This window comes from Agelaius phoeniceus, chromosome 2 (genome assembly GCF_051311805.1).
Source record: "Agelaius phoeniceus isolate bAgePho1 chromosome 2, bAgePho1.hap1, whole genome shotgun sequence".
Taxonomy (NCBI): domain Eukaryota; kingdom Metazoa; phylum Chordata; class Aves; order Passeriformes; family Icteridae; genus Agelaius; species Agelaius phoeniceus.
The window spans coordinates 65271309-65281576 of record NC_135266.1 but is presented as its reverse complement, the minus strand read 5'-3'; positions in this window follow the sequence as shown (position 1 = coordinate 65281576).

The following is a 10268-nucleotide window of genomic DNA, read 5'->3' as shown; positions in this document are numbered from 1 at the left end:
TAAGCTTTAAAGGAATGAGTGCTGACCAGCTTGTTATACCACAACATTCATAACACCTTCGGGGAGCAGAAGAAACAGTTAAAAGGAAAGTTAGCTGACTCATTTAGTGAGTAGCTGGTGTTACTCGTAGCAGCTTGGAAGTTAACAGATAAAAATGTTATCACAGCCAGCAGCAATATAGCCCTAACGACAGCAGACAGACTGATGTATGATATAAGTCCAATTAACTGTCTTAAACATGGGTGCAACTTGGATTTGGCATTAATGTTCCAGTAGTATGCTGGAGACCGATTGGCTGCTGTAGTATGCTTTGGAAGACAAGTCTTGCATTTCCACGTATTCTGCTGGAGAATAATTTTATTTAAAGACATAGAGAGACTTTAAAGTGCTGCTCCTTTTGGGTAACTAGGCCAAATTTTTTTATTCAGTCACACCAGCATAACTTCAGTTTACAGTAACTCCATTGACTTCATCAGCACAATTAAGCCCTGCAACAATTTACTTAGTCATGCTGTGGACTCTCCATCACTGGAAACCATTAAGTCACAAATTTTTGGCTTGTTTACTTGGGTTTTTTTCTGAAAGAAAGAAAAAGGGAAAAAAATTCTCTAGTTGAAATTAATAAACCACCCAGCTTGCACTGCACACATATCAGATTAGAGAGTTATGTTGCCTCCCTTTGATTTCGTGATGCATGAATCGTGGGTCTTGTTCACCTGGGAGATTCAGGAGCTCCAGGGTGGCATGGCATGGCACAGGCAGCCTTACTGCCCTGCAAGCATCTTGGTGCAACACAGCTACCTCTGTGCTGGACCATTTTGATGAGAAGGGACACACACTCATCCCAGAGACAAATCCTTGTCAGGGACCTTTGAACTGACCTAGCCCTGGATGTCCTAGATTCAAATCTTTATCTGCACTGCTGTGAGAAGGCAGAGCATGCACCCTGACAGTCACAGCTCGTTTGTCACGACCAAAACCCAGCATGCAAGTGTCTTCCTGTAAGTGTCTCAGCAATTAATCACCCACGTCACCTGGATTATCAGGGACCACGAGTTAGTTGTTGATTTGTTGGTTTTGGCTTCTGTGCACTAAAATCATGTGTCACTGTCTGTGGAGGTGAGCAGGTCTAGAAAATGGTTCACAAAAGGGCAATGCCTTTCCAAAGCCCAATTAAAAATCAGGGACTGCTGCTAAAAAGGCTGTCTGAGGGGAGCCACAGAAACTACTTAAATTAGTAGCTGCTCTGTCTGACCTAATTATAAGAGTCAAAGAGAGGAGGGGTGGGTTAACAGCTACATTTAATTTTTTTATTGCATTTACTTGACAGTCACCACAGTCATTTACTCCTGGGCAGGGTCATGCTGCCAGGGCAGAGGAGTGTGTTCATCCCACATCACAGTTATACTAGACCACAGCAAAGTAAGGAGATTACATTCTAAATAGGGCAGGTTGTGAGCCCACAGCCTGAGGTGAACACTTGTGGAAGGCCCCAAGCCCCTCAACTTCTTCTTTTTAACCATAGAGAGAGCAAAAGAAGTAGGGCAAACTTGCCACAGGATTGTAATTTCTTCCCATTTTATGCCTGATTCTGCATCCTTTCACAGTAGTAACCACTCCTCCCAGCTTGGGTACATGATGGTGACAACCTCAGGCCACAGACAGGACACAGGTGCGCTCATTCAGTGCCCCTGACCATTCCCACACACTGCAGATGCAAGTCATGGCCATTACCCTGGAGCTGCTGCCACAGGTGACCCTCTCCAGGACCAGCACATCCTGTTTGGTGCCCAGACTCATCCCATCTGTAAGCAAAGGCTGATTTTCCTTCTCCAAAAAGCTCTCATCCCACACCAGACGTCACACAAAAACAGGCAGGGGCTGTATTCCCTCTGCCAGGTTCACTCTTGCCCAGCTGCCTGCCCCCTCTGCCCACCGCCCTGGCACATGCTCCTGGTGCTTTTTGCCAAGAAATTGGTTTAATGTTTGGGTTTTTATTTGCCAAGCATTAACACAGGCTCACCTCCATTTTTCTGTGCTGCTCCACCCTTTGTTTTTTTAAACACCAAGCTCAACTCTCGTTTGTGTGAGGCATGTAGGACTGCTCATGAAAGTGAGACTGGCAAAACCATGAAAAAAACCCAAAACAAACAAAAAATAAACCCACAAGAATTTAGCTCTTTCTTACCAGTTTAACACCATCTTCTTTCCTGAGAATGGCCAAAGCGACCTTCTCTGCCTGGGAAGAACTGTGACAAGTAAAAAAAAATAAAAATTAAATGTTATAAATAACACCCAGCAACACCCCTGACACAACCACAGGTGGGACAGATTTTTCTCTGGGTTGCCCTCCCAGTTTGTCCTGTACTGTTACTGTGTGAGTCAGGAACAGCTGTCCCTGCAGGTGTGGGTGCCACACTGCACACTGCCCCCCCAGCGTGCCCATTTCAGGCTTCAGCAGACTCCAGAGGGGCCACTGAGGGGAATCTCCATGCCCCAAGCCTCTCCTTTCTCCCTTTCCACACTCACTTTTCTCCTCCTCCTTTCAGCTGCAAGGCAGTGGAAAGTAAAGACAGCTTCTCTTTCCCATTGTGTCCAGGAGAGGAGGAATGAAGGTTTTTCCTTCCCCATTTCCATCTGGTGAGAGGACTTACAGGTCTCAGTGCTTTTCCCAGGGCTGGGTGAGAGGGAAAACTGCAGCATTCACCCCCAGCTCTGCATGATGGCCAGAGATGATGCTGCTGGGTCTCAAGGCACTGGGTATCCTGGAGAAGAGCAGGGATGTGCCCCTCAGCCTCCTGACCAGGTAATAGCTCAGTTTTGGCCTCCTCAGCCATGCCCAAGTCTGCTCCTGTTACCAACACAGTGCTTTGGCAACTGAAGGAGATGTGGGATGGCTCCAGGAGGGATAAAGAATCCCCCCTTGCACTGCAGTATGATGGAAATACTTCAGTGGTGGTGATTAAAGAGGTGAAACCTGTCTGCTCCCTACCTTGGATTCTGATAAACACCCACTTGGAGGATGTGCTGCAGAAAAAGAGACAAAGAACAAGTTATTGCTAATGTCCATGGAGACTTGGGAATGAGCCTTGCAAACTCATTCAAACTCCAAATAATACTACTGCCAAGACAGAAATCCAAGTTTCTTTTAAAATTTTGGGACATTTGGGGCACAAGGAGCTGCAGGAACTTCAGCCCTGAGCCTGTGGGAGTGCAGCTGGGCACACCATGGCTCAGGGATCAGGGGCTGTGGGCTGAGCATCAGCCAACCAAGCCCACCTCCCTGGCTATCTGATGACAAACTGAAATGAGCCCCCTCAAAAGCACAGGGCCTGCTCCCTCCCCTCTTTATCCATCACTTTTCCATTATGAAAATGATCTGACACAGCCCAGGCCAAGGCTTTGGAAAGCCAGCCATTCCCAGCCCCTTGGTTCACAGAGGCCAAACATCCCAGCTGGGTGTTTAAGCTACAGTTTTGGTCAGTCCTATTATCACCACGTTGCAGAAAAACTGCCTGGGGTGTCGGTTAGGTTGGCACCAAAGCCACAGATTGCAGGGTACACACGTACCCAGGGACTCAGTGCAGCCTGGGAGAAGGCACAGCCCATCCAACATCTCTCCTTGGCAGATGCACGGCCACAGGGTCTCCTCCAGTAGGGATCTGCCTGCAGGGGGGCCCAGCCTGAGGTTCCAAACAAGGGTACTGGCCTTGTCTTCCATGGGAGTTGGTGCTGGCATCATTGCTGGTGCAGTAACATTAACAGCAAAGCTCCTGTGGCAGCCAGCAGGCAGGGTCACTCCTTGGCTTCCATCAGGGAGGGATAACCAGCAGCACTGCACTCTAGGCAAGCAGAAGAGGCACAGCAGGAACCTAGAGGAACAGCCAAGCTTGTTTCACCAAATTTTAAAAAATTATTAGGCAGGGGAAGCAGCCTTAGCTTCATTTTTCACGTTTGCAAACACCCATGGGATTATGATCCTTTCTTTGTGGAGGGGGAGAACAGAAGCTGGGAAACTTAACAGCGGCTTTTGAAGCACCTGCAGAAGGCGCTTAGCGATGAGCAGGAGATGTTCCAGGTCTGGAGCAGAGGGAAGCAGACAGCTGGCCACTGCAGAGCACCGGGTAGTCCCTCTTCTTCCTGCTGTATCCCAGCAGGACCCATGGCAGCCACCAGCCACAGGGGAGCCTTGAGCAGCCTTAGGAAGCCTCCATCCCTCTCTGCCACCCCGTGAGTGCCACAGCTTGCAGTGACACAGGAACCAGTTCGGCTGCAGCCCTGGATTCAGGCAGGCACCTTGCCCGTGCCTGGCAGCTGCTCCTGGTTTTGAAGCAATCGGAAACTCGGATTTACACCCCCGTGACACCGGCACAATCCATGTCTGGATATCGCCGCTCGGTATCGCTGCCAATCTGTTAGAGCACTGCCACACTCAGGCCTGGATATCTTGTGAATATCCTAAAACAACCTTTCTCAAAAAAAAAAAAAAAAAAAAAAAAAAAAAAAAAAAAAAAAAAGCAAGCAACATTAAGTTGCTTACAAGAGAGAAAGGGGAGGAAAGTAACTTCAAGTAATTTCATTAGAACAATGTTTCCCAGGGTATTAAGTTCAATGATAATGGCCTTTTGAGCAGATCACACTGATAACAGCATTGGAGAAATGTTGATTTTCAACTTAAAATTAGGCTAAATTTAAAAAATGCCTTATATTTTATTTTCCACCTTTTCCTATTATTTTCTCACTTTTCTTTTTATAACTTGTGGGATTTTAAATCCAGTTTTATAAAATAATTTTGCACCTGCTGCTACCATATGTAATATATATATAAAGGACTAAGCCCTAGTCTAAGAGGCTGGGAGGCTTTTAGGAGCAGCTGTTGGTGTGTGTCTCCAGTTCCATTCTTCCCACTGGAAGGCACTAAGAAAACATCTCCACACCAGACAGGCTTATGGTGAGTTCAGAGTAAAGCCTTGTCAGGTTTAAAATGACAACTTGCTTGAGCAATTCCATTGATTTCAGGGGGTAATCACCAACCTGAGGAACAAAATCACAGCTTTGCTGTGATTTTTTTAAGATTCACTTAAATCTCAGTGGCTGTTCTGTTCGCACCTTTTTCCCTTATCCAGTGTGGCTGCTGTGGTTCTGAGCAACAGGATCCATTCTACTTTTAAAATTATCTCAAAAGATAAGATTATCCCATCTTTGAAAACTGCCCAGCTTTGCAGAGCATCCTGGGCAGCCCAAGAGCCCATGCCTGCCAGGAACAAGCAGCAGGCAGAGTCCAGCCCTTGAACAGGCAAAATTCCTTGGCCATCAAAAAAATAAGAATAATTCTCCAGTGAGGCCAAGGGTCAAGTGGAGCCCCACAGGTGCTGCAGCATAGAAGGCAGGAAATCACGAGTGTCTCCTCAGGAGGCCCCTGACCCCAGAGAGTCATCTCAGTCACCCCCAGGGTGAGCTGAGAGGACACACCAAGGAAAGAGGGAGTTTGCATCTCCATCCCTACCTGATCTGCACAACACAAATGCTAGGAGTGGCTGGCATCCCACTCAGATTTAGGAGGGCGAATGCTTGCCCACACGGAAGATGAAGCTCTGCTTTCGCCACCACCTGGTTACGAGGCACTCTGGGACAGGGGCTGAGCGCCATAGTGATCTCCCTCCCTGCCTCCCCACTTCCCCAGTGAAATCTGAAACGTGGCTATTTCTGCCACCGCTGACAAACACCGTCACCTTTCGCTCCCTCCCCGGCGGGTGACAGGGTGCAGCGCCCGGGACCGCAATGAATCATCCATCGCCCGGCGGCTCCCGAGCCCTCCGGGGACAGCGGGGCCACCCACGCCAGCCCTGGCTCTGGGGCGGGGGACCGCAGCTCCAGCTGCAAGGACAGGCGGGCGGGCTGCATTGCATTTAGCTTTCATCGGGAAAATGGGAACAAAACACCAGGCACTCAACGGAGAAGAGCTGGCTGGCTCTCAAACACCCCTATGCTACACCTGGGACGGCTGTGCAGAAGAGGTAGAAGGTCAAGGGGAACTCCCTTCGGCTGGATGCTGTGTACCAGTCTCTGGCAGGATCACAGCTCGTTGGACATTGCAAGTCTGCTTTTCCTATGGAAAGAAAGCAAGTAAGCTTTGGATACCACCCAGGCAGCAGTTACACTTCTCCAATATGTGACTTGATCCAACCATCCTCACATCCTTCCTGCCACCCTGGATGGCCCTTCTAGATTTTCTTCAGGCTTGCAGCTCTTCTCTGAGTACAATATAGAGCACTTTATTGCACGAGTGCATCTGCAGCTTGTCCCCAAGGGAATAAGGGCACGCCGATGTGAGCAAAGCGTTGCCAGTTTCAGCCAAGAGCTCTGCTCCCATTTCAGGGTGACACTCACCCTCCTCCCTCGACGCCAGCGCTGGCCGCTTCAATCTTCCACAGGCAACACGTTCCAGAGCACAATCAAACCTATTGTGCAGCTTTAGAACAGATTTTGCTTTAATCTGTTAGAGGGAACAGCACAAGGATTTTTATATCTAATCCAATAAATCTACACTGACATCTTGTGGAGATCCTGAGACCAAAATGCCACAGCCACTGGGCAGGGTGGGATTTACACCCTCGCCATGTCCTGCAGGACACTAGCACAGAGGCAGCTGGACTTTCCAAAGCAGCTGCAGCTGTGCCTGCAGTGAAAACCAGATCCTGCAGCCTCAGAAGTCATTGTTCTCTGTTCACAAACATAATTTTAAGTGATCCTCACAAGCTCAACTAAACCAAGACTATTTACTCTTAAAACCCCACTAAAAGCAATATTGTGGCCATTCTTACATAACTGCTGCTTCAGGATTCTCAAAGCACAAGCTTCTGATGAAGACTTATTTTCGTGCTGAAATTTTATTATCGCTGTAAGTGCTGAAAAAAAGTGGACCTAAGCAGCACTCAAGGACTCCTTTGATGCTCTTCTTCATCTAAAAATACATGCATGGGTAAAGAAAAAACTGCCTGCAGTTTGGGAACCTGTGCAAGATTTCCCCCCATATTCACCCCGTTCATTTTATCCCCTCTTGCCAAGTCCAAAGGGTTTAATTAAGCCACTGCCCACTTTCTTCCAGTGCTCAGGTAAGTGTTGAAGGAGTACAAGCCTCCTGTTAGGCACAGGCCTCAGTAATGCTGCAGTGAAATTCCTTAGCGGGGTTAACACCAAGAGCTAGAATCCCAGCACAGATAATCTCACAATCCAACCACACAACTGTTCCTCCAGCTTTTTCTTACTACCATCTAATAGCAAATGCTCCATCTCCTCCAAGACGGCCAGAGGCCCTCTGGAATTGCTGGGGTAGCACCACACAGGCGGAAAATGGAGACTATTTGGACATAACAGAAAGCAGGGAAAAAGACTTCTCACAGTGCAGCATGCAGGCTGGGGAAGCCATGACTGTCATTCACAGTTCTGACAACAGCCACTCCAGCAATGAACTTCTTAAGCCTTTGCCTACAACTTCCCAGTAACGCAGCCATCTCCACTCAACAAAAATCCTCCTGCTATGCACCCATTGAGTCACCTCAGAGGAAGAACTGTCACCCCAAAATTGCACATGGACAATGTTCCCCACAATTATGGCTCTGGGCCAGTCTGCTCCGTCTTCTTGCTCTTCTCAGGGCAGCATTAACCCCAGCTCCCCACCAAAGCCAGACAACTTTCCTTTCCAAGGAGGCACAGCATTAGCAGCACATTACAAGACTTCAGCTTCATGCATAAAGATGGAAATGGAAGAGTGCAGAATGTAACAAATGCTATTTTACCTGGCACAGATGCTAATGCTTGAACACATTAAGTTACCACCTAACCAGTTACAAGAGAGGGGAAAACCAATCACCCCAAGAAAAGCCCAAATGACTCCAGAGTGGGAATCACCAGCTGCAACACTGGCTCCACTCTGAACAGCAGACAGCTTTTATCCTTTGGGATCCAAAAGAAATGGGGAATTTTCATGCTTGAAAGTGACTAATCTGTAAGCAATGCTTGAAAAGGCAGCAAAGCCTATTACCAAGCAGTGTACACCCCAAAAATCCCCACACATAAAAGTCCTGCCACTTGGGCTCTCATAATTTGCCTTGAGCAGTCCCAGAAGCCTCGATACATATGGGGAGCTAGGTCTGATTATTCAAATCCTGTTGCCTAGTATTAACACTCAAATCTATATTTAAGCACCTAAGTAAGAATAACTACAGCTTTCTAAAGACCCTAAGCATCAAGAGCTCTTGTTAAGAGCTTACCCAAGTACTGACCTCCTAATGAATCTGTCTAAACGATAACATTCACCTCGTTCCTAGTGCGGTGAAATTCAGTACGTTCATGCACTCCTGAACCTCCTCCAGTAAGAGCTGAGCTTGTGAGTGTCCTGTCTTTCACATCAAAACACAGACTACAGGCAAATACACAAGAGGAGCTATTTCTAAAATCCTCCACTGACTTCAAAGTCACTGCACCTTGTTTTAGAAAAGGCTTGAAAACAGGAGGACTCAGGCTGTGTGCTACAGTTTGGTAGAAATTTGGGAACAGTGTTTTTTAAGCAAAACATATCTGGGCATTGAACCAAAAATTAAAACTATTATAGTATCATAGTACCAAATGGAGATATTTTGATATAATTCTCACTCTCTCCATTCCAAAGCCAGGAAGCCTCTAAAAATTTCTGCAAAACTTGAATCTTGCTGTTCTTACAGTCAGAAAGTCAAAAAGTTACTTTTCCTTTCCAGAACCTGAGCCTTTCCCTTTGCCAGAAGGGCAAACTCCCATCCTGGAGATGAGCAGAACACAGCAACAATACTCCAACTCATAGAAAAAGGCCAACTCTTCATTTTTCATTCTCTTTCATGTAATTCTCATTTTAAAAATCAATTTGCATACAACGCTGGTGTTCTACCTTCAATCTATAACAAATTTTGTATTAATCCTCCTTCCTGCTTGAGTTACAAGGAAATGTGAGAAACAGACAGGAGTGTATTTATAGGGCCAATAGTTGCTAATGTGATTGGGGAGAACAAGGAAGAACACAGTATGCAGGGCTGGAAATGCTCAGCAAATTTAAGCAGCAAGATGATCACTCAGAATCCTGAATTATGAGTGAATAGTTCTGGATGAAAATTTAGCAAGGGATAACTGAAGTAAAATATTTTGCAATAGTTCAATCCATACACATTTAATTGGAATAAAGGATTATCTAGAAAATATGAAGCTGCTTCAGCAGCATCACAGGACTAGACAGAAAATAGCAGTGGCATCATGCAATCTGTAGGCAACAACTCTCCTTGTCAGGAATGCTAAGAACTCTTTCTAGTCCTGCAGATGCAGAAGTTAAGGTCTCAGCTCCAAGCCAAGTCATCAAAAAACTGCTTGCTCTAATGAAACAGCACTTTATGGATTACTTGACATTCAGACTCTTTTTTTAAACAATACTGATGCAAAGTTAGCCAAAAGCCTCAGAATGGATGTATGGATGGCAGAAGGATAACTTTAGAATCATAGAATGGTTTGGGTTGGAGGGGACCTGAGAAATTATCTAGTTCCAACCCCTCTTCCATGGGCAGGGACATCTTTCACCAGACCAGGCTGCTCCAAATCCCATCCTATCTAGGCCTTGAACACTTCCAGGGACAGGGCATCCACAGCTTCTCTGGGAAACCTGTGCCAGTGCCTCACCACTCCCAAGGCAAAGAATTTCTCCCTTACATCTAATGTCAACCATACCTCTCAGAGTTTAAAGCCATTGTTGGTGGTGCCAGTCCCAACAGCAAACCCTAAGGAACATCACTCCCTTGTTATTTTCTGTAACTCACCAGTGTTATGCTGTGCATGCATTTCAGGAATACAACAGCCTTTCACTGAGCACATGAACCAAAAAGCATACCATTCAAATCACTTTGTCATTACCAAAAACTTCAAAATGAACCAATAATTATAGTGAGTGAAAGGGGGAAGAAAGGATTAATACCATCCAAACACCAGTGTGGCTCATAAATAAGCAAAATGAAAACATTTCAAGCTTTTCAAAATGGGAAAGATCCAACCTGTCAAGATACAGTCCAACTGTGAAGGGTGGAGGAAGTGGAATTAGACCTAGGATTTTGTACTGCTGAAAGACTAGTTTCAAATTTAGAAAACAACAGTTCCAATAAACTAAATTTTAAATGCGCATTCTACAAAAGCCATACTTTTCAGCTCCTTCTTTTGCTGCCAGAAGTATCCACACACACACACACGGACACACA